Source organism: Sorex araneus, chromosome 2 (genome assembly GCF_027595985.1).
Source record: "Sorex araneus isolate mSorAra2 chromosome 2, mSorAra2.pri, whole genome shotgun sequence".
In the NCBI taxonomy this organism is placed as follows: Eukaryota; Metazoa; Chordata; class Mammalia; order Eulipotyphla; family Soricidae; genus Sorex; species Sorex araneus.
The window spans coordinates 106172627-106192605 of NC_073303.1; the positions used below are offsets into that span (position 1 = coordinate 106172627).

The 19979-nt window shown below is 38.7% G+C and overlaps 1 non-coding gene across 1 annotated transcript; it reads right to left on the reverse strand.

Moving 5' to 3' along the window:
* Window positions 1-2202: 2202 nt before the first annotated feature.
* On the reverse strand, window positions 2203-2393 carry LOC129402661 (U2 spliceosomal RNA). The gene has a single exon (XR_008628765.1). It is a non-coding gene; the product is annotated as a U2 spliceosomal RNA (small nuclear RNA).
* Window positions 2394-19979: the final 17586 nt, after the last annotated feature.

Below are 19979 nucleotides of genomic sequence, written 5' to 3' on the forward strand. Positions count from 1 at the left end.
AATTTTGGAGATATACATAGTTCTATACACTCCATGTCTATTTTTAAAACATAGTGATAATATTCTTAGTGCCATCAATAATGAATTAACTATTATTCACGTTTTTCAATAAAATAATGTGAGGATCAGATTAGCTCATAATGTCACAGCAGCAACATAATTCAAAATGATGGGAGACATGGAATTCTTTTTCTAGTCATCTTTTATACTGGTCTTGTCATTCTATTTGTCTGCTGCTTCATCACCCACTAGCTGAGGGTGAGGTCAAATCCTATTCTATGAGCTGGTAAGACATTTACTCTCCAGGAGATTGCTATGAGCATTAAATTATTCTGTACTTCTTTTCTCTTTCAGATCCTGGAACATTGCAGGTACTAATAACTATTAATTTCCATTCTTCCCTTGGTCTGAGTACTCTTAGAAAACAAGAGTGATATACCTTTCACTTTGTGTAGTGTCCTGCAAATTATCATGACAAGAAGTAGATCCTTATAAATACTAGAGTTAATTAGGAGAATACAGAAAGCAATTTTGGAAATTTGCAATAAGGGGCAGAAGAGTAATTTTAAAAAAGGGTCAACAGGGGCTGGAGTGATAGCACAGCGGGTAGGGCGTTTGCCTTGCACGCAGCCGACCCAGGTTCGATTCTCAGCAGCCCATATGGTCCCCTGAGCACCGCCAGGGGTGGTTCCTGAGTGCAGAGCCAGGAGTAACCCCTGTGCATCGCAAGGTGTGACCCAAAAAAAGAAAAAAAAAGGGTCAACAGGTCAATACCTTTAGTATATTTTAGGAAATATGGTAGTTACTTGACATACATTTTCTTTTTTAATTCATATGATAGTCTTACAAGGTTGGTTTATCATTTTCTCTATAGTTAGTACCACTAAACCGCAGAGAAGCTAAGCAACTCACTCACATCATACAAATGTCAATATGTATAGATTTCTGTTTACCTATTTCATGTTTATCCCCTAATCTTCTCATCAAACAATAATTAAAGTACTAATAGTTCACTCAAAGAACGTTTTATTTGGGTTCCAGAATACCTTCCAATGCCTTTTCCCCTACAGTTCTCAGGACCAAGGGTAATGGTTAAAGATGCCAAACCTTTTGCTACTTGACCCTTCAGTGTCCTGTGGTCGCCAGGTGGGCTGGAGCTCTAGCTCCTCTCCTCTGGGAAGAGCTCCTGGGTGGCCAGGCCAGGCCTTTGGGCTTGCACAGCTGCCTTCTGTGCTGCTGTCCAAGCAGCTGGGCACGTGAGCTGCTCCAGCAGCCTGCAGGCAGATTGTGTAAACTGCTATGTGCTCCTGGCAGCTTTGGGACTGGCTGGGTCCCTTCAGGAAATGAAGGAAAAGCTCCAAGTCCATTTGACAAAGGCTGTTCTGGGACAGGAAGCAACAGACACTTGACCCCATTGGATTTCCGATGGAGTCCCTTCCAAAGGTACATGCTGAGTCTTAATCTTCTACAGATGCATTCTTTTGCCTAGCACAGTTCTTATGACACAGTATGTGCTCAGTGAAATTGGGCTGAGTGAATGATTGGACGAATGATGCAATTTTGGTTGCTCTTAGTTAATGCAATAATAAGTTAGTTAATTTATTATTTGGGGGTTCTTTAAGAAGCCCCTTATAATGAGGACTTTTAGCCCTCCTCTTCTGAAGATCTTCCATTCTGTTTCACCCTCTGTCACCACTCCATATTCTGGCATTTCCTTCCAAAATCTTCTCCTTACTCCATATAAGTTATAACTTTCTGGCCCATTGTTTTAATATAATGCTATCAAATAGAGACTGACATGATCAAAATTAAATACCATTCTTTTGTTCTGATCAAAATGAAATACGATTCTTTTTTTTTTCAAAATACTTGACATTTTTTCAGTTTGGTTTTCATTTCATACACAGTCATACTCAGTGACTCTTCTTAGTGTGTAACTTGAGTGTCTCTCTTAGAGGTGCTCAGCGGAGTATGTGGAGACAATGATCAAACCCAAGTAACCCACATGCCAATAGGCTTTGTGGCCCTTTGAACTATCTCTGGAGCCCCAAACCTGAATCAGTCTCAATAGCAGTATTGCAAATAATGTTTTAAATATCTACTTATTTAAATTAATATGACCAGGTAATAGATACACATTTTCCCCAAACTTGGTGTCTTTAACTTACTATCTTTTCTTCTTATGTTGTTTTTAATTCCCCAGAGGGGTGCACCATTTCTGAAAGTACTTCAATAGCAGGTTAATATATGGAATTGATGGAGAAAGCCCCTATTCCATCTCTCTGCTCCAAAATTCTGTTTAACATATTGTCCTCAGATAGAGTACATATCAGATATTAAAGTCATAAGAACAGATATTACACCTGATCCTAACCAAAAGGTCGAGAAGTGATCCTCTTACATTTAACTCTAGTTTCATTTCTGAAAAATAATTCATCACCATAGTCTGATGAGTCTTTTTGTGATATTGTATCACAATATTAATATTTGTGCTAAAAATATCACAAAATACAAGGGATATTTGTATTCATCAGCCTAACTACACATATCACCTAATAGCTCCCAGTCCTTTGAAATACAACAAGTTGAATTATAAATTTATTACAGGCAAATGCAACCAAAGAGGGTCATAATTTTTGTCTGATATCAAAAGTTAAGCTTGAATTTTAGCTCTTTTTCCTTACCTTGTAGTAAAAGACATCAGGAAAAATATATTTTATTTTATTAAAAATATAATAGGGTAGTAGAATTAAGAATAATTTTGCTTTACCTTTTTTCAATATATGCATTATTATGGACAAAGTAACATTCTTTACAATCCAAATACCACCGATAAATAGTAAGTAATATACTCTATATTTTGCAGATACTACGTTCTAGTTACTAAGGAATAGAGAGTGCAGTCGATAATTATTTATAATAATATTGCTTTAGTATGATATAGTAATGTGTATAAGGACTGCGTGCTAACCAGTTGAGGCCCAGTCCTGATCCAAGCAGGCTTGGAGATCTCAGCCCCAGATCTCGCACACCTGGGTTCCTCTGCTGGTTCCTTCATGCATGAGGCTCTTCTCAGGGCGGGGAGGGAAACTCAACCCAAACCCAATGAGGGGCCCCGGTGAAGATAGCCAGGCACAGGGACAAGAGACATCTGATAGCCTAGTCTCCCTCTTGGAGAACCTGGCAAGGTACTAGAGTTTCCTGCCCGCATAGGAGAGCCTGGCAAGCTCCCCTTGGTGTATTCATATGCCAAAACCAATAACAATGATGGGTCTCATTCCCCTGACCCTGAAAGAGTCTCCAATGTGGCACCCTTGGGAAGGACAAGTAAAGAGAGACTTCTAAAATCTCAAGGTTAGGACGAATGGAGTCGTTACTGAGATAGCTCGATAAAATCGACAATCAATGGGATAATGATGATGATGATGATGAATAATAATGTGTATATTAATGCCAGGTACTTTTCCAAACACTGGTTATGTAGAAATTTTAAAAGTTGATCAAGACCTTTCATCTTTCGGAGTTTAATTTCCATGGAAAGAAACAATTAACAGTAATCACATATATAAATAACACATGGTATACTATGAAATAATACTAAGCTATGAAAATAGGACTATAGATAGAGCAGGGAAAGGTCTTGGAAGCTTTAAAACAGAGTGGTTCGAGTAGACATCATTGTGAGGATGAAGACTCAGTGGGAGCCTGATATCCACAAGTCTAGCAGGTGGGTATCTGGAGAAGTATCATTACAGGTACAGAGAACAGCTGACAGTGGAAAGCCTTTTAGGTTCTAAGACCAACAACGAGACTAGAGCAGCAGGAGTGGAGCAGAAAGAAATGTAAGGGGTGAGAGCAGAGAGAGAAGAGAGCATGGAAACCTTTGTCAGCAGTCCGTTGTAAGGAATGATTTTATTCTGTATGATTTCATTCATTGGAGGTTTTGAGCAGAGCAGTAAACACGAGGATTCTATCTTAAAGAAATTTCTCTGGTTGCTCTGTCGAGAACAGACTCAAGGGAAAATATTACTAGTTGGTTAAAACCTGCGTATGGCAAAGAACTGAACTGAAACTTCAAAGTTTTAAACATTTACCAGTTACTCTATTTTATATCATTTTTACTAAAGTGATTGGGTAGTTTATTCTTTTGAGTTTTGCAAAGTATCTATAAATCATATGTCATTTAGTTATTTTCATCCCATACAAATAATTTAAGTTGGAAATAATACATCACATATCAACCAAAGAGAAACTATCAGACTTTATGCCTGAAGATTTAATTTAAGAAATGCACATACTTGTGTATGAAACTATTTTAGCTAAATTAATTAATCAATTTTATGAGAGATGTTCAATTTTTACTTGTAATCAGAAGTTTAGAGGAGTCTAAACTTAGTAGATAGTAAACTGGGCAGGACACTTGCCTTGCACTTGGTACCCATTATAATTCCCAAAGCACCACCAGGAATGACTCTCAAGCAAGGACCCAATAATAAGCATGGACCACTGATGGTTGTGACCAAAAAAAAAAAAAGAGAAACAGTACAGGAAGGGTAACATCAGTTTATAATGGATAATATGATTGATATTTAAAAAAAATTAAATTCAGCACAAATCATTTGCCTTTATTTGTGTATTGATGCTTTGAAATGCTCTAATCACTGGTCTACTCAGTGAAATTAACCTTGGGAGAGGAGAGGAAAATCCACTTTCTGTTACTTTAAATTTTTCTTTGAAGATCCTGTTAGTCATCAGTGACTATGATAACAGATAACAACAGAAAATGAATTAAAACAATTAAAGAGTATGATTTAGTATTTTGCATAAAAAGTATTATTCACCTTCAGCATAAGTGCATATGTTGCTAAATTTCCCATAGTCCATGATATTAAATACAGGGAAGTAGAAGAGGTATTATGCAAAGCCAAGTATCTTATCTGAAATTTCTAATTTGGATATATTTAATTAAATCAAAAGCAGCCTAATAAACCAATTAAGTATCTATAGGAGTTTTAACAAAATAGACAATAATTTTTCAAAAATGCCCAGTTATAGGTGTAAGTTACATTATAAATTTAAAATATAAATGTTTATATTTTAAGAGTTGTGAAGATGTGTGAGAGATGTCCCACAAATAGTTCTTTGAATGGGTATTTAATGAGTAGTGGAAAATAGGGTCTATGATTTTGTTTCTGGAAAAACTCTTCACTTTCTGGACATTAAAAAAGAAGAAACAAATTTTGGATAGGAAAAATATAACTTTGAGGTGGTCATTTACTTCTGAACAGGCACTTACCGAAGCTGCTGGTTTCTCAATAGTTTTATGGAATTAAAAAACTACAATGTGAATTTCAGATTGCTTATCCATATTAAACGCAGCGACTTCCCAGATTTACCAAATGATGTGATTAATATGAATGCAAGAATTTCCTGAGTATGTGACAATTACGCTCTAGTAAATTATGAAATGGATGATGTTATTAACAATGAAAAGATAAATCCAATAATTACTAAACAGGAAATTTAAGAAACCTGAAATCATTATAGGGGAATCACACAGTAGATCACTTTATATCTGGAATTGACCCCACTCTCTCCACTCTTCACATAGGTCTCGTAAGTTAAAAAGATCTCTTTCCTCATTCTGTAAACTGCATTTAGATGGAGCTGGAGAACATCATGGTAAGTGAAATAAGTGAGAGAAAGGAGGACAAATACCAAATAACATCACTCATCTGTGTAATATAGAGAGACAAAAGGAGTGAATAGTATTGATCAATGACAAATTCTTGATCTTGAGTCACAGTATTAATTATCAAGCAGTGGGGAGAGGAGTAAGGGGAATGAAGACCAGCCTAGATGTGACATAGTGACAGTGATGAAGGCCCAGGAGCACATTGGTGGCAGTGGAGTGTGTAAAGTAAGTGGTATTTGTACAGAAATACCATGTTCTTTAACACTATTGGCCAACTATTATAAAAAATAAATAACATAAAAGATATCTAGAAAAAGATAAATATTACTTTTCTGGAAGAAATATTCAAGCACCACCAAGCATTGGGTAAGGGAATAATAATATCTTATGTATATATAAATAGATGTGTGTGAGCCTCTCAAAAAATTAACAAGAAAAAAATTTAAAATGAGAAGAAAAGCTGGCAAGAAACTACTAAAGAAGAAATATATAGTATATGGCCAACCAATACATGGGGTAAAATTGCTCATCCTCATTGTTTTGATTTGTGGGAAATCAAAACTTATGGCACACATTTCAGGGAAACAGAAATCAAAGCAACAATGAGTTACTAACTCACACCTGTGAAAATGGCCTATACCCAAAGGCCAGAAATGAATGCTGTTAAAAATGTCAGGGAGAGGGCTGGAGCGATAGCACAGCGGGTAGGGCATTTGCCTTGCATGCGGCCAACCCGGGTTCGAATCCCAGCATCCCATATGGTCCCCTGAGAACCGCCAAGGGTAATTCCTGAGTGCAGATCCAGGAGTAACCCCTGTGCATCTCCGTGTGTGTGACCCAAAAAGAAAAAAAAATGTCAGGGAGAGAAGACTGAACCAAGAAGACTTGGAATATCTGAATAGACCTATCACTATCAAGGAAATTGAAACTGTAATCAGAACTCTTCCCAAAAACAAAAGCCCAGGCCCACATGGATTCACTGGTGAATTCTTCCAAACATTTAAAGAGGACCTATTGCCAGTTCTTCTCCAGCTTTTCCAGGAAATTGAGAAACAGAAACTCTCCCAAACAGTTTCTATGAGACACATATCTCCCTAAAACCAAAAGCAAACTAAGATGCCACTAAAAAATAAAACCAATATCCCTAATGAACACAGATGTGAAGATCTTCAACAAAATATTAGCTAATAGAATCCAACAACTCATTAAAAAGATCATACACCACAACCAAGTGGGATTCATCCTTGGGATGCAAGGATGGTTTAACATTTGGAAATCAATCAACATAATCCATCATATCAACAAAACAAATGATAAAAACCATATGATTATATCAATAAATTCAGAGAAGGCAATTGACAAGATCCAGCACCAGTTCATAATGAAAACTCTCACTAAAATGGGTTTTGAAGGAACTTTCCTGAAGATAGTCAAATCCATCTACCACAATCCTATGGCAAGCATTATCCTCAATGCGGAAAAACTAAGAGTCTTCCCTCTAAGATCAGGCACAAGACAAGGATGCCCACTCTCACCACGTCTGTGTCTGTTCAATATAGTACTGAAGTATTTGCAATAGCAGTTAAGAAAGAAAAAGAGATTAAGGACACCCAGGTAGGAAAGGAAGCAATCAAGCTCTCACTATTTGCAGATGATATGATACTGTATTTAGAGAACCCTAAAGCCTCTACCAAGAAACTCCTAAAAACTATAGATGTGTATAGTAAAGTTGCAGGCTATAAAATCAATACCCAAAAGTCCATGGCTTTCCTATATGCAAATAATGAGAAAGAGGAAAGCAACATGAATTAGAAAATTCATTAAGCTTAATTAAGGAGGCAAAGGACCTGTACAAAGAAAACTACAAAACCCTAATTCAGGAAATAAGAGAGGACAGGAGGAAACGGAAACATATCCTTTGTTCATGGATTGGGAGAAGTAACATTACAGATACAATGTGATATACAGGGCACTGGTTGAACTCTACAAGAAGTAAACATCCAATCCCATCAGAAAATGGGGCAATGAAATGAACAGAAATTTTCTCAAAGAAAAAATCTGAATAGTCAGAAGGCACATGATCATGCTGTTCATTACTAATCATCAGGGAGATGCAGATTAAAACAACAATGAGATATCACATCACATCACAGAGACTGGCCTACATCCAAAAGAACAAAAGCAACTGGTGTTGGCAAGGCTGTAGGGAGAAAGGGATCCTCCTTCATTGCTGATGGGAATGCAGACTGGTTCAACCCTTTTGGAAAACTATATGAATGCTTCTCAAAAAATTAGAGATTGAGCTCCCATTTGACCCAGCAATACCACTTGTGGGAATATGTCCCGGAGATGCAAAAAAGTATAATAGAGATGACATCTGCACTTGTATGTTTATTGCAGCACTGTTTACAATAGCCAGAATCTGGAAAAAAAAACCGAGTGCCCAAGAACAGATGACTGGTTAAAGAAACTTGGTAGATCTACATAATGGAATACTATGCAGCTGTTAGGAAGGATGAAGTCTTGAAATTTGCATATAAGTGGATCAACATGGAAAGTATCGTATTAAGTGAGATGAGTCAGACATAGAGGGACAGACATAGAAAGATTGCACTCATTTGTGGAATATAACATAACAGAATGTGAGACTAACACCCAAGAATAGTAGAGATGTGTACTAGGAGGATTGCTCCATGGCTTGGAAGCTGGCCTCACATGCTGGGGAAAAGGCACCTCAGATAGAGATGGGATCACCAAGTAGAGGGTGCTTGGAGGGCCCACTTGGGATGGAAGATGCGTGCTGAAAGCAGACTATAGAACAAATGATAGCCACTCAGTACCTCTATTGCAAACCACAACACTCAAAAGGAGAGAGAGAGACAAAGGAAATGTCCAGCCACAGAGGTGGTGTGCATTGGGGGGTGGGATGGGGGGGTGGGAGGGATCCTTGGATCATTGGTGGTGGAGAATGGGCACTGGTGGAGGGATGGGAACTCGAACATTGTATGACTGAAATGTAAACATGAAAGTTTGCAAATCTGTAACTACCTTATGGTGATTTATTAAAAAATAAAATAAAATAAAAATATATATAATTTAGAAATGATTTTAAAATGTCAGGGAGAAAAAGGAATATCTGTACCCTGTTGATGGGATTGTAAGTTGATTAGTTTCCTATGGACAACAGGATGGATATTTTTTAGAAATATTTTAAAAAGTCTACCACATGATCCAAAAAATAACTCCTGAATAGCTAGCTGAAGAATACAAAATGACTAAATTACAAATACAAATACACACCCATATTAATTGTAATGCTATTATAATAACTTAGATATGAAAACAACACAAGAACCCAATGGCAGAAGAATTGATAACTATGTATTACAAATACATAATAAAATGCAATTTAGTTATAAGAAAAGATGAAATCTCGCCTGTTGAAAAAATATGGCTGTAACTGGAGAAGGTTGTGCTAAGCAAAGTAAGTCAGAAAGTGAAGACAAATACCAAATGATCTCACTTATATGTGAGATGAAAAGCAATAAAAACAAGCAAAGAAACAGACAAAGCCAATAGAAAACAAATCATTGACCTTGAATGTAGAACCAAGGTTACCAGAAAAGAGTGAAAAATTTTGAGGAACAGAGAGGCATGAAAGGAATATTGCAGAGGAATACTGTAACTTTGGTTATGGACCTCATATAGTATCATCAGTTTTTAAGAAATAGAAAATTGACACACAGACTTGTAAATCAGTACTGCACTGCTGTGTAGATCAACAACAACAGCAACAAAACATAATAATAGGGGTTAGAGAGAGAGTATAATGGACAGGGTTTGCTTTGCACTCTATCTACCCAAATTCGATCCCTGGCACCCCATAGTCACTGGCACCTAAAAGGTCCTCCAAATCTGCCAGGACTGACCCCTAAGTGCAAAATAATCCTTGATAACTTATGGGTGTGGTCCCAAAATTTAAAAAAATAACCCCCCCAGAATACACAAAAAAATTTTAATTTAATTTTTTTCCCTCCTGGAGAATAAATGTTTTTATTGTCACAAAATCTTTGGAGTATATATCACTTGTTTCACAATATTTGTTTGGTACCATACTGATAAAACAACCTATCTCTCTGTATCTTCACTATGAACTGAATATTTTTAGCTAAATATTCCTTTTCCCATCCAAATATTTTATTCTTGACTTGTAAACATTTATTTGGTTTGTACTGTAGAACCCATTCAACATAGTATTCAAATAGCACCTCAAAATAGAATCACCTCAGACACCTCTAGCTATCCACTAATTTTGCTATTTCAGAAAAATGGTTAACCAGTAATAATCATGTGTTAGTTTTCAACTCATACTTATGCTGTATGACTATGAATCCAAAAATTGTAGTCATTCATGTGTTTTATTTCTGTATATGTTTTTATTAATTTTTCCGTTCATTTAATCCTTAACATGAAAAAGAAAGTATTTATTTTTACCTTCCTTTTAAAGTTTTTAATTAATTGAGTTTGGATATTATTTACATACTTGATCTCTTTCTAAGTGGAGATAAGAAAATACAGTTCAAAGTAAAGTCTCATTGTGAACTCTTGATGGTGATGAGAACACTTTCTTCATAAGCTGAAAATTTTCCTTCATAAGTTGAAAACCCTCCAGTGACTTTTCACTTACACTTATGTTAAATCCAAACTCCTTATCTTTATTTGCACAAGGGTCTAAAATGATCTGGCTTGTCTTTGGAGCTTCATGCCACAGCCCCTCCCCTTTCCCCAAAGCACTCCAAGTCAATGGTCTTTGTTCAGTTATTTCAACATCCTTCTTATGTTTTAAGCTATTTATTATAGCTGTATCCTCTGGCAAGAATGTTAAGACTCTAGTACTTACTTTCGCTTTTCTTTTTTCTTTAAACTTAAACCATCCTTGGTTTTATTTGTTAGGTGTGTTTCTTTAAGGTACCAATATTGGTTTGTATAATTGCATGTTTGGGGAGCGTTTGTTTCATAGCACTTCAAAATTAAGTTATCACACCACAAAGGCTAAAATCCTCCCACCATCTTCAATCACACCTCTTCTACCCAGCATGTCCCCATGTCCTCCTTTTCTAGCTTCTCGGTGCTCTTACTCAAATCTGAGAAACAGTTTTCAGTGGATTGGTTTTGTCTATTTCCTTGCTTTGTTCTTTCTATCCCACTTATGAGTGACATATCTGGCATTTTCTTTTTTTCTGACTTATTTCACTCAACATAACTCTTCTTTTTTATTTATTTTTTTAATTAGTGAGTCACTGTGAGGGTACAGTTACAAATTTACTCATCTTAATGCTTGTGTTTCCCTCATACAATGTTCGAGAACCCATCCCTCCACCAGTGTCCATTCTCCACCACCAATGAACCTAGTATTCCACCCACCCTCCAATCCCCCCCATCCCGCCTCTGTGACAGGGTATTCCATTTTGTTCTCTCTCTCCTTTTGAGTGTTGTGGTTTGTGATTGGGATATTGAGTGGCCATTGTGTTCAGTCTCTAGTCTACTTTCAGCACGCATTTCCCTTCTCGCGTGGGATGTCCAACCACAGTTTACTAGGTGTCCCCTTCTCTATCCTAGCTGCCTTTCCCCCAGCATGTGATTCCAGCTTTCTTGTATTATATACTACTATTCTTGGGTGTTAGTCTCCGACTCTGTTATTTTATATTCCACAGATGAATGCAATCTTTATGTCTATCCCTCTCTTTCTGACTCATTTCATTAAGTATGATACTTTCCATATTGGTCCACTTATATGCAAAGTTCATGACTTCATCTTTTCTAACAGCTTCATAGTATTCCATTGTATAAATGTACCAAAGATTCTTTAACCAGTCATCTGTTCTCAGGCACTCAAGTTTTTTCCAGATTCTGGCTACTGTAAACAGTGCCGCGATGAACATATAAGTGCAGATGTTATTTCGACTATACCTTCTTGTATCTCTGGGATATATTCCCAGAAGTGGTATTGCTGAATCAAATGGAAGCTCAATTTCTAATTTTTTGAGAAACGTCCATATTATTTTCCAAAAGGGCTGAACCAGTTGGCATCCCACCAGCAGTGTAAAAGGGTCCCTTTCTCCCCACATCCTCTCCAACAGTGGTTGCTTTTGTTCTTTTGGATGTGTGCTAGTCTCTGTGGTGTGAGGTGGTATCTCATAGTTGTTTTGATCTGCCTCTCCCTGATGATTAGTGATGCAGAGCATTTTTTCATGTCCTTTTGGCCATTCATATCTCTTCCTTAGAAAAGTTTCTGTTCATTTCTTCGGCCCATTTTCTGATGGGGTTGGAGTTTTCTTCTTATAGAGTTTAACCAGTGCTTTATATACCCTTGATATCCACCCCTTATCTGATGGGTATTGGGTGAATATCCTCTCCCATTCTGTAGATTATCTTTGTATTTTGGTCACTGTATCTTTTGCGGTGCAGAGCTTCTTAGTTTAATATAGTCCCATTTGTTTATCTCTGTTTCCACTTGGTTGGTCAGTTGCATGTCATCTTTGAAGATACCTGTAGCTTCAATATCATGGAAGGATTGTGGTCTGATGTTGATCTGATTTTGATCCATTTTGATCTGATTTTTGTGCATGGTGTCAGGTCGAGTTCTAAGCCAATTCTTTTGTATGTGGTTGTCCAGTTATGCCAGCACCATTTGTTGAAGGGGCTTTCGTTGTTCCACTTCACATTTCTTGCTCCCTTATCAAAGATGATCATACGTTTGAGGTTGTGTGTAGAGATATTCCACCCTGTTCCACTGGTCTGCAGCTCTGTCTTTGTTCCAGTACCATGCTGTTTTAATTGTTACCACTTTGTAGTAAAGTTTAAGGTTGGGGAGGGTGATGCCTCCAATCATCTTTTTCCCAAGAATTGTTTTAGCTATCTGTGGGCGTTTGTTGTTCCATATGAATTTCAGGATTGCTTGATCCATTTCTTTAAAGAATTTCATGGGTATTTTTATAGGGATCACGGTGAATCTGTATAATGCTTTGGGGAGTATTGCCATTTTGACAATGTTGATTCTCCCTATCCATGAACAGAGAATCTGTTTCCATTTCCTCATGTCCTCTTTTATTTCATGGAGTAATGTCTTATAGTTTTCTTTTTAGAGGTCCTTTATTTCTTTAGTTAAGCTGATTCCAAAGTACTTGATTTTCTGGGCACGATTGTGAATGGGATTGCATTTTTCATGTCCCTTTCCTCTGTCTCATTGTTTGCAAATAGGATGGCCATGGATTTTGGGTATTGATTTTATAGCCTGCAACTTTACTGTACAAGTCTATTGTTTCTAAGTGTTTCTCAGTAGAGGTTTTAGGCTTCTCTAGATATAGTATCATATCATCTGCAAATAGTGAGAGTTTGATTTCTTCTTTTTCTACCTGGATGCCCTTAATATATTTTTCTTGCCTAATAGCTATTGCAAGTACTTCCAATATTATATTGAACAGCAGTGGTGAGAGTGGGCATTCTTGTCTTGTCCCTGATCTTAGAAGAAAGACCCTTAGCTTTTCCCCATTGAGGATAATACTTGCCATAGGTTTGTGGTAGATGACTTTGACTATCTTGAAGAAGGTTCCTCCAAAACCCATTTTAGTGAGAGTTTTCATCATGAACGGATGTTGGATCTTGTCAAATGCTTTCTCTGCATCCATTGATATGATCATATGGTTTCTGTCTTTACTTTTGTTGATTTGATGGATTATGTTGATTGATTTCCAAATGTTAAACCATCCTTGCATCCCCAGGATGAATCCCACTTGGTCATGGTGTATGATCTTTTTTTGATGAGTTGTTGGATTCTATTTGCTAATATTTTGTTGAGAATCTTTGCATCAATATTCATCAGGGATATTGGTCTGTAATTTTCTTTCTTAGTGGTGCCTTTGTTTGCTTTTGGTATTAGGGAGATATGTGCTTCATAGAAACTGTTTGGGAGGGTTCCTGTTTTTTCAGTTTCCTGGAAAACCTTGAGGATAACTGGCAACAGGTCCTCTTTAAATCTTTGGAAGAATTCGCCAGTGAATCCATCTGGACCTGGGCTTTTGTTTTTGGGGAGATTTTTGATTACAGTTTCGATTTCCTTGACATTAATGGGTCTATTCAGGTGGTCCTCTTGGTTCAGTCTTGGGAGATTGTAGGAATCAAGGAATTAATCCATTTTTTTTTCTCTCTTGTTTCGTGGCATATAGACTTTCAAAGTAGTCTCTGATGATCTTTTGAATCTCCTTGGTTTCTGTTGTGATGGCCCCCTTTTCATTTATGATTCTGTTTATTAGGATTCTCTCTCTCTCTTTCTTTGTGAGTCTTGCTAGCAGTTTATCAATCTTGTTCATTTTCTCAAGAACCAGCTCTTGGTTTCATTGACCTTTCGGATTGTTTTCTGGGTTTCCATGTTGTTAAATTCTGCTCTAATTTTTATTATTTCTCTCCTTCGGTAAGGTTTGGGTTCCTTTTTCTGGTCCTTTTCTAAGATCTTGAGCTATGAAGTCAAGCTATCTATGTAGGCCCTTTCTTTCTTCCTAAGGAATTCTTGCAGAGTTACAAATTTTCCCGTTAACATGGCTTTAGCTTCGACCCATAAGTTTTGGTAGCTCGTGTCTTCATTCTCGTTTGTTTCAAGGTATCTCTTGATTTCTTCCTTGATTTCTTTCCTGACCCACTCATTGTTCAACACCAAGCTGTTTAATTTCCAGGTGTTTGCTTTGGTTCTCCATGTCTGTGTGTGATTAGCTTCTATCTTCAGCACATCATGATCTGAAAAGATAGTTGACACAATTTCTATTTTTACAATTCTCTGAGGTATGTTTTGTGGCCCATTACATGGTCTATTTTGGAAAATGTTCCATGTGCACTGGAAAAGAATGTGTATTCTTTCTTTTGGGGGTATAAAGCCCTCTATAGGTCTATTAGGTCTCTCTTCCATTTCTTCTTTCACAGTCAGTGTTTCTTTGCTGAGTTTTGTTCTTGTTGATCTATCCAGAGGTGATAAGGTGGTGTTGAAGTCTCCCACTATATTGCGCTGTTAGCGATGTCCTCTTTAAAGTCTGTTAGGAGTTGTTTAAGTATTAACTGGTCGTTCATTAGGTAAGTATACGTTTAAGAGTGCGATTTCTTCCTGTTGTACATATCCCTTGATAAATAGAAATTGACCTTCCCTGTCCCTTCTAATCTTTTTCAACCTGAAATCTATGTTGTCGGATACTAGTATGGCCACCCCAGCTTTTTTGAGGGAGTTATTTGCCTGCAGGATTGTTTTCCATCCTTTGACTTTGAGTCTGTGTTGTTCTGACTGTTCACGTATGTTTCTTGCGGGCAGCAGAATGTTGGGTTTAGTTTCAGGATCCATTTTGCCACTCTGTATCTCTTAATTGGTGGATTTAAGCCATTGACACTGAGAGAGATTATTGTCATGGGGTTTTGTGTCATCTTCCTCTGGGGTTTGTTGTTCTTGTGGAGTTCTTCCTTGTCTTACAATAGCTTCTTTAGTCCTTCTTTTAAGTCTGGTTTCAAGTCTAGTATGTTCCTGAGCTGTTGTTTATCCAAGAAATAGTGTGTCATTCCTTCAAGTTTGAGTGAGAGTTTAACCAGATAAAGTATTCTTGGTGATGCGTTCATTTCGTTGAGTTTTTTCACTATGTCCCACCATTGTCTTCAGGCTTGGAGGGTTTTCTTTGACAGGTCTGCTGTAAATCTAAGGGTGTGCCTTTGTATGTGATTTCCTTCTTTGACCTTGCTGCTTGCAGTATTGTGTCTCTATCCACAGCATCCATCATTCTGATTATAATGTGCCTTGGAGTCTTCTTATTCGGGTCTCTTTTTGCTGGTACTCTTCGGACTCCTTGGATATGGATGCCTGCCTTCTCCAGCTCTTGGAATTTCTTAGAAATGTCTTTCACTGTGTTTTTTTCACTGGGTTATTTCCCTGTGCTTCTAGTACTCCAATGATTCTTAAGTTGTTCCTCTTGAGGTCATCCCCTAGGACTCTGATTCGCTCTGGAACAATTTTGAGGTCTTTTGCCATTATTTGTTGTTGTCTGTAAGCTTTGTGCAGCTCATCTTCAAGCTCGATGATTCTGACTTCGGCTGTAGTCATTGTACTCTTGAGCGCTCCTATTGAGATTTTTAATTCATTTACTGATTCCTTTATTTGTGTGACTTCTGTTCGTAGCTTTGAAATTTCTTCTCTCATTTCTTCCTGCATTTTCTTGGTGGACCAATCCAGTGCTTCATTTATATCCTGCCTTAATTTATTGGATGTCTGTTCCATGGTTGCTTGGAGTACATAGATTCTCCTCAGGATTTCCTCTCTGAATTCTTTTTCTGAAAGGTCGTATATGCGGGTAGCCCTTGTTGAGGTTTCTGGAATATTTTCTTCATCCTCTCTTCGTGGAGGGGAATTTCGCTGTTTCTTCATATTGTTATGGAAATATAGAGTTGGAGCGTTCTAGTTGTCTATCCCTATTCCCTCTTGCTGCAGGAGGAGAGGCTCTGTTTGTGCTAAATTGATAATGGTAACCTTGTTCCTGTTCTAGAATTCTTTCTTACTGTCAGGCATTCATCCTGATTTATGTGGGGCCTCTAGTGAAGGTTTAAGGCTACGCTCTCCTTGCAAAGTTTCTATTGTTCACGGATAGTTTTTGTGAAGTTAGAATAAGCTAATAGACTATTAACATAGATGATTGAGATGGCCAGGGTATTTTTCAAAGAAACAGTTTATACAGATTATGCTAAAAAAGTAATAAGAACTGCAGCCGCATTAGCGGTTGCCACTTGGGCAGGAGGCCATGCCCCTTTTGAGACCACGCCTCCTGAGATACAGGCCACGCCCCCAGTAACCACTTGGGACACTGGCAGTGCTCAGGGTGGGCTGATTACCTGCAGGACAGGGGCAGCGCGGTTGGGGAGTGAGCAGAGAGGCCTGGCGACGGGAGATAGGATCTGGGGGATCGTGGGAGAGCCACATAACACCCTTTTGTAAGATAACATTGGTTTGTCCTTTCCGACATGCCACAGGAAGCTTGGGTTTATTGGGTTACTCCCATCACAGTGCTCCCATTCCTCTCTGTTTACTTGTGACTTCTTTTTTTGTGCTCTGCTGACTTGTGAATACTGTTTTTCTCTTCTCCTTAAGGGTTTGCATAGTTAATCCAGAGCAATGTCCTTTTTGTATGCGCACAAGAAACAGTTAATGCTATGCTTTTGTAACTTCAGAGTTAATTGACTCCAGCTAATATTACCTCAGGGGCATCTGTTCTCTCCACCTAAACCTCAGTTGCCTTTACTTCTTAGCACCTCAAAAGCAGGGTCCTGAAGAGGGACTGGATGGACCTAGGGCAAGCTGTGAGCTATGTGCTACCCTGGCATCAAAATGGGCCTGGCCAATGTGCCATAATACTTAACTATAAGTTAAGAGCATGGTCATGGACAAATTCTGTCATGATTCCAAAAGTAATAACTAGACTTAGACTCTGCTAGGGTTAGGAATGATTAATCTGACCTGAGCACTGTAGTCTGAATCTGTGGTGAGATGTCCCCAGGAGAGCCACCCTATCAGCTCAATGTATCTCTTACTGTGTCCATACAAAATATCTAATATTAAGAAATAGAATTAAAATGTTAATTAATATGTTAATTAAGTTATTGGACCAAGAAGAGGAGGAACACCCTTAGGTGTTATTTCCGCCTGCCCCTGAGCCTGATTGGCAATTAGGAAGGGCTTTTGATATTGATCTGTGACCCCCAATGTGAGAGAGTTGGAGAGAGATGAGAGAGAGACCAGGGCAGCAAGATGGAGCGCAGAGAGACTAACAAGAGGGACAGAGAGAGAAGAATGTAGAGGAAAAATGGAGGAGCAGGTACGTGGAGAGATGAGAGATGCAGCCGTGAGAGGGAGTGTGGAGAGATGAGCAGGAGAGCAGAAGGAGACATGAATGAGGGGCAGTGTGAGACTAGAATGGGGAGCTTAGAGAGAGATTGGGCCAGGTACATGGGGAGAATGGAATAAACGACAACTGATCATCAGCCAGCTTGGTCTCATTCCCTCCTTCGTCCGCCCCATGGCCTGGGACACCCCCGATGAGGGAGTGTCCAAGACCATCGAACGTGGTCTGGCACGTGGGAGAGCTACCAGGGCTTTTCCTGGCCACCTGGAGAATACACAGCCTTCAAACTTCATTTATTTTGCCACAAAGGACAAGATTTTTTCCCTCCTGATAGCTGAAGAGAAAGCACAGTGGCAGGGCATTTGCCTTGCACACGGCCGACCCGGATTCGATTCCTCTGCCCCTCTCGGAGAGCCCGGCAAGCTACGAGAGTATGTCGCCCGCACGGCAGAGCCTGGGCATATTCGATATTCCAAAAACAGTAACAACAAGGCTCAAGATGGAGATGTTACTAGTGCCCGCTCGAGCAAATTGATGAGCAATGGATGACATTGACAGTGACAGCAACAGTGACAGATAGCTGAATAGTATTTTGTCGTGTATATATCTGCCAACTTCTTTATCCACTCACCTATCATTGGATTATTACATTATTGTTTCTTTGTCTTAAGTATTGTGAATAATATTGCAGTGAATATTGGAGCTTATCTTTTTGAATTAGTGTTTTATATTATTCAGATGATGGTGCACAATATTTATCTGCATCTTGAGCAACCTCTTTGTTTTCCAGAAAGACTGAACAATTTCCATTGCCATCAATAGTGTGCTGCCTCATTTAAAAGTGCTGTTCCTTGCATTCTAAATATAGGGCATAGATGTGAGGTGAGATCTCATTTTTGTTTTGATTTGCCTTCCTGCTAATAAGTGACAATAAACTTTTATTTTTCAAGATCTCATTGGACATCTCTAAGTCATAGTCAGAGAAGTGCATATTCATCTTTTCTACCCATTTTTGGGTGGAGTTATTTGTTCAGTTCTTAAGTTTTATGAGACTTTTGTGTACCTTCAATACTAGCTCCTTTTTTACGTGGGAAGCAAGAATGGTTTTTTTTTAAAACTTTTTATTAAATCACCATGTGGAAAGTTACAAAGTTCTCAGGTTTATGTCTCAGTTATACAATATTCAAACACCCATCCCTTCACCAGTGTCCATATTCCACCACCAAAAACCCCAGTATACCCCCCGCCCCCACCCCCTACCCCCTACAGTATAACTAATGAATTTCACTTCATTTTCTCTTTACCTTGATTACATTCTATATTTCAACACAAAACTCACTATAGTTGTTGGAGTTTCCACCCAAGAGAGACAGACCTACTACCAAGGAAGCATTTGATAATTAGTTTTCCATTGCTGGGAATCAAGAGATATGGAGCCCCACTGCTACAAGTACATAACTCTTCTTTTTTTTTTCCTTTTTCCTTTTCCCTTATTTTTTTTTTTTCACCCCCATCCCCGATCCCGAGCCTCATAGTATGGTGTATGCCACGCCGCAACGGCCGGCGTGGGGCTTTTGCTTAGTTGACAGTCCAGAGAGGTGGCTGCTACATTAATAACCTTCAATATTTCAACAAAAACTTACTGTTATTATTTGGAGTTTCCCCCCCAAGTCAGACCTGTTCAAAAGGAACCGTTTCACATAGCTGACAATTATAGATGTTAAGTCTATAACCAGCGTCCGCGCGGTTTTGGATTTCTGTATAAAGTCCAGGGAAAATTCTACCAGAAATTGCATAGACCAGTTTGCAGTCCCAGTGCATTGTTCTTAGAAGCTGTGCTGGATGCCCGAAAGTGTTAAGTCGCTGGAATCAAAGTCTTTAGGCGCAGAGGATCCGCTTCCTGCTCAGCAGCTCCGAATTTGTCTGGGCCGAGGGCGAGCCGGTTACACCCCCTTCCCATGAGTCCCTGGGAGCCCCAAGTGTAGAAATCGAGTACCTCTGGGTTAGGATTCTTAAGATGGCGCCTGCCATGCGGTTGCTGCCGCTGCCATTTTGCCGCCGCCGCCGTTTTCCATGCAGGAATACAGGGTGGGGAGGAAAAAAAAAATCCACCCCTGGCAGCACAGTGTTGAAGCCCAGTTCGCAGTTCCAGTGCATTGTTCCTAGAAGCTGCACTGGATGCCCGAAAGTGTTAGGTCTCTGGAATCAAAGTCTTTAGGCGCAGAGGATCCCGCAAGAATGTTTTTATTGAAACTTATTCAGAAAGATTTGAAGGGAGAGCGGGCCTTTTAAAGTTTGGGGAACACACCCAGAGGTGCTCAGCCCTTAGCCTGCTCTGAGCTAAGGGCTAACTCCTGGTGCATTTA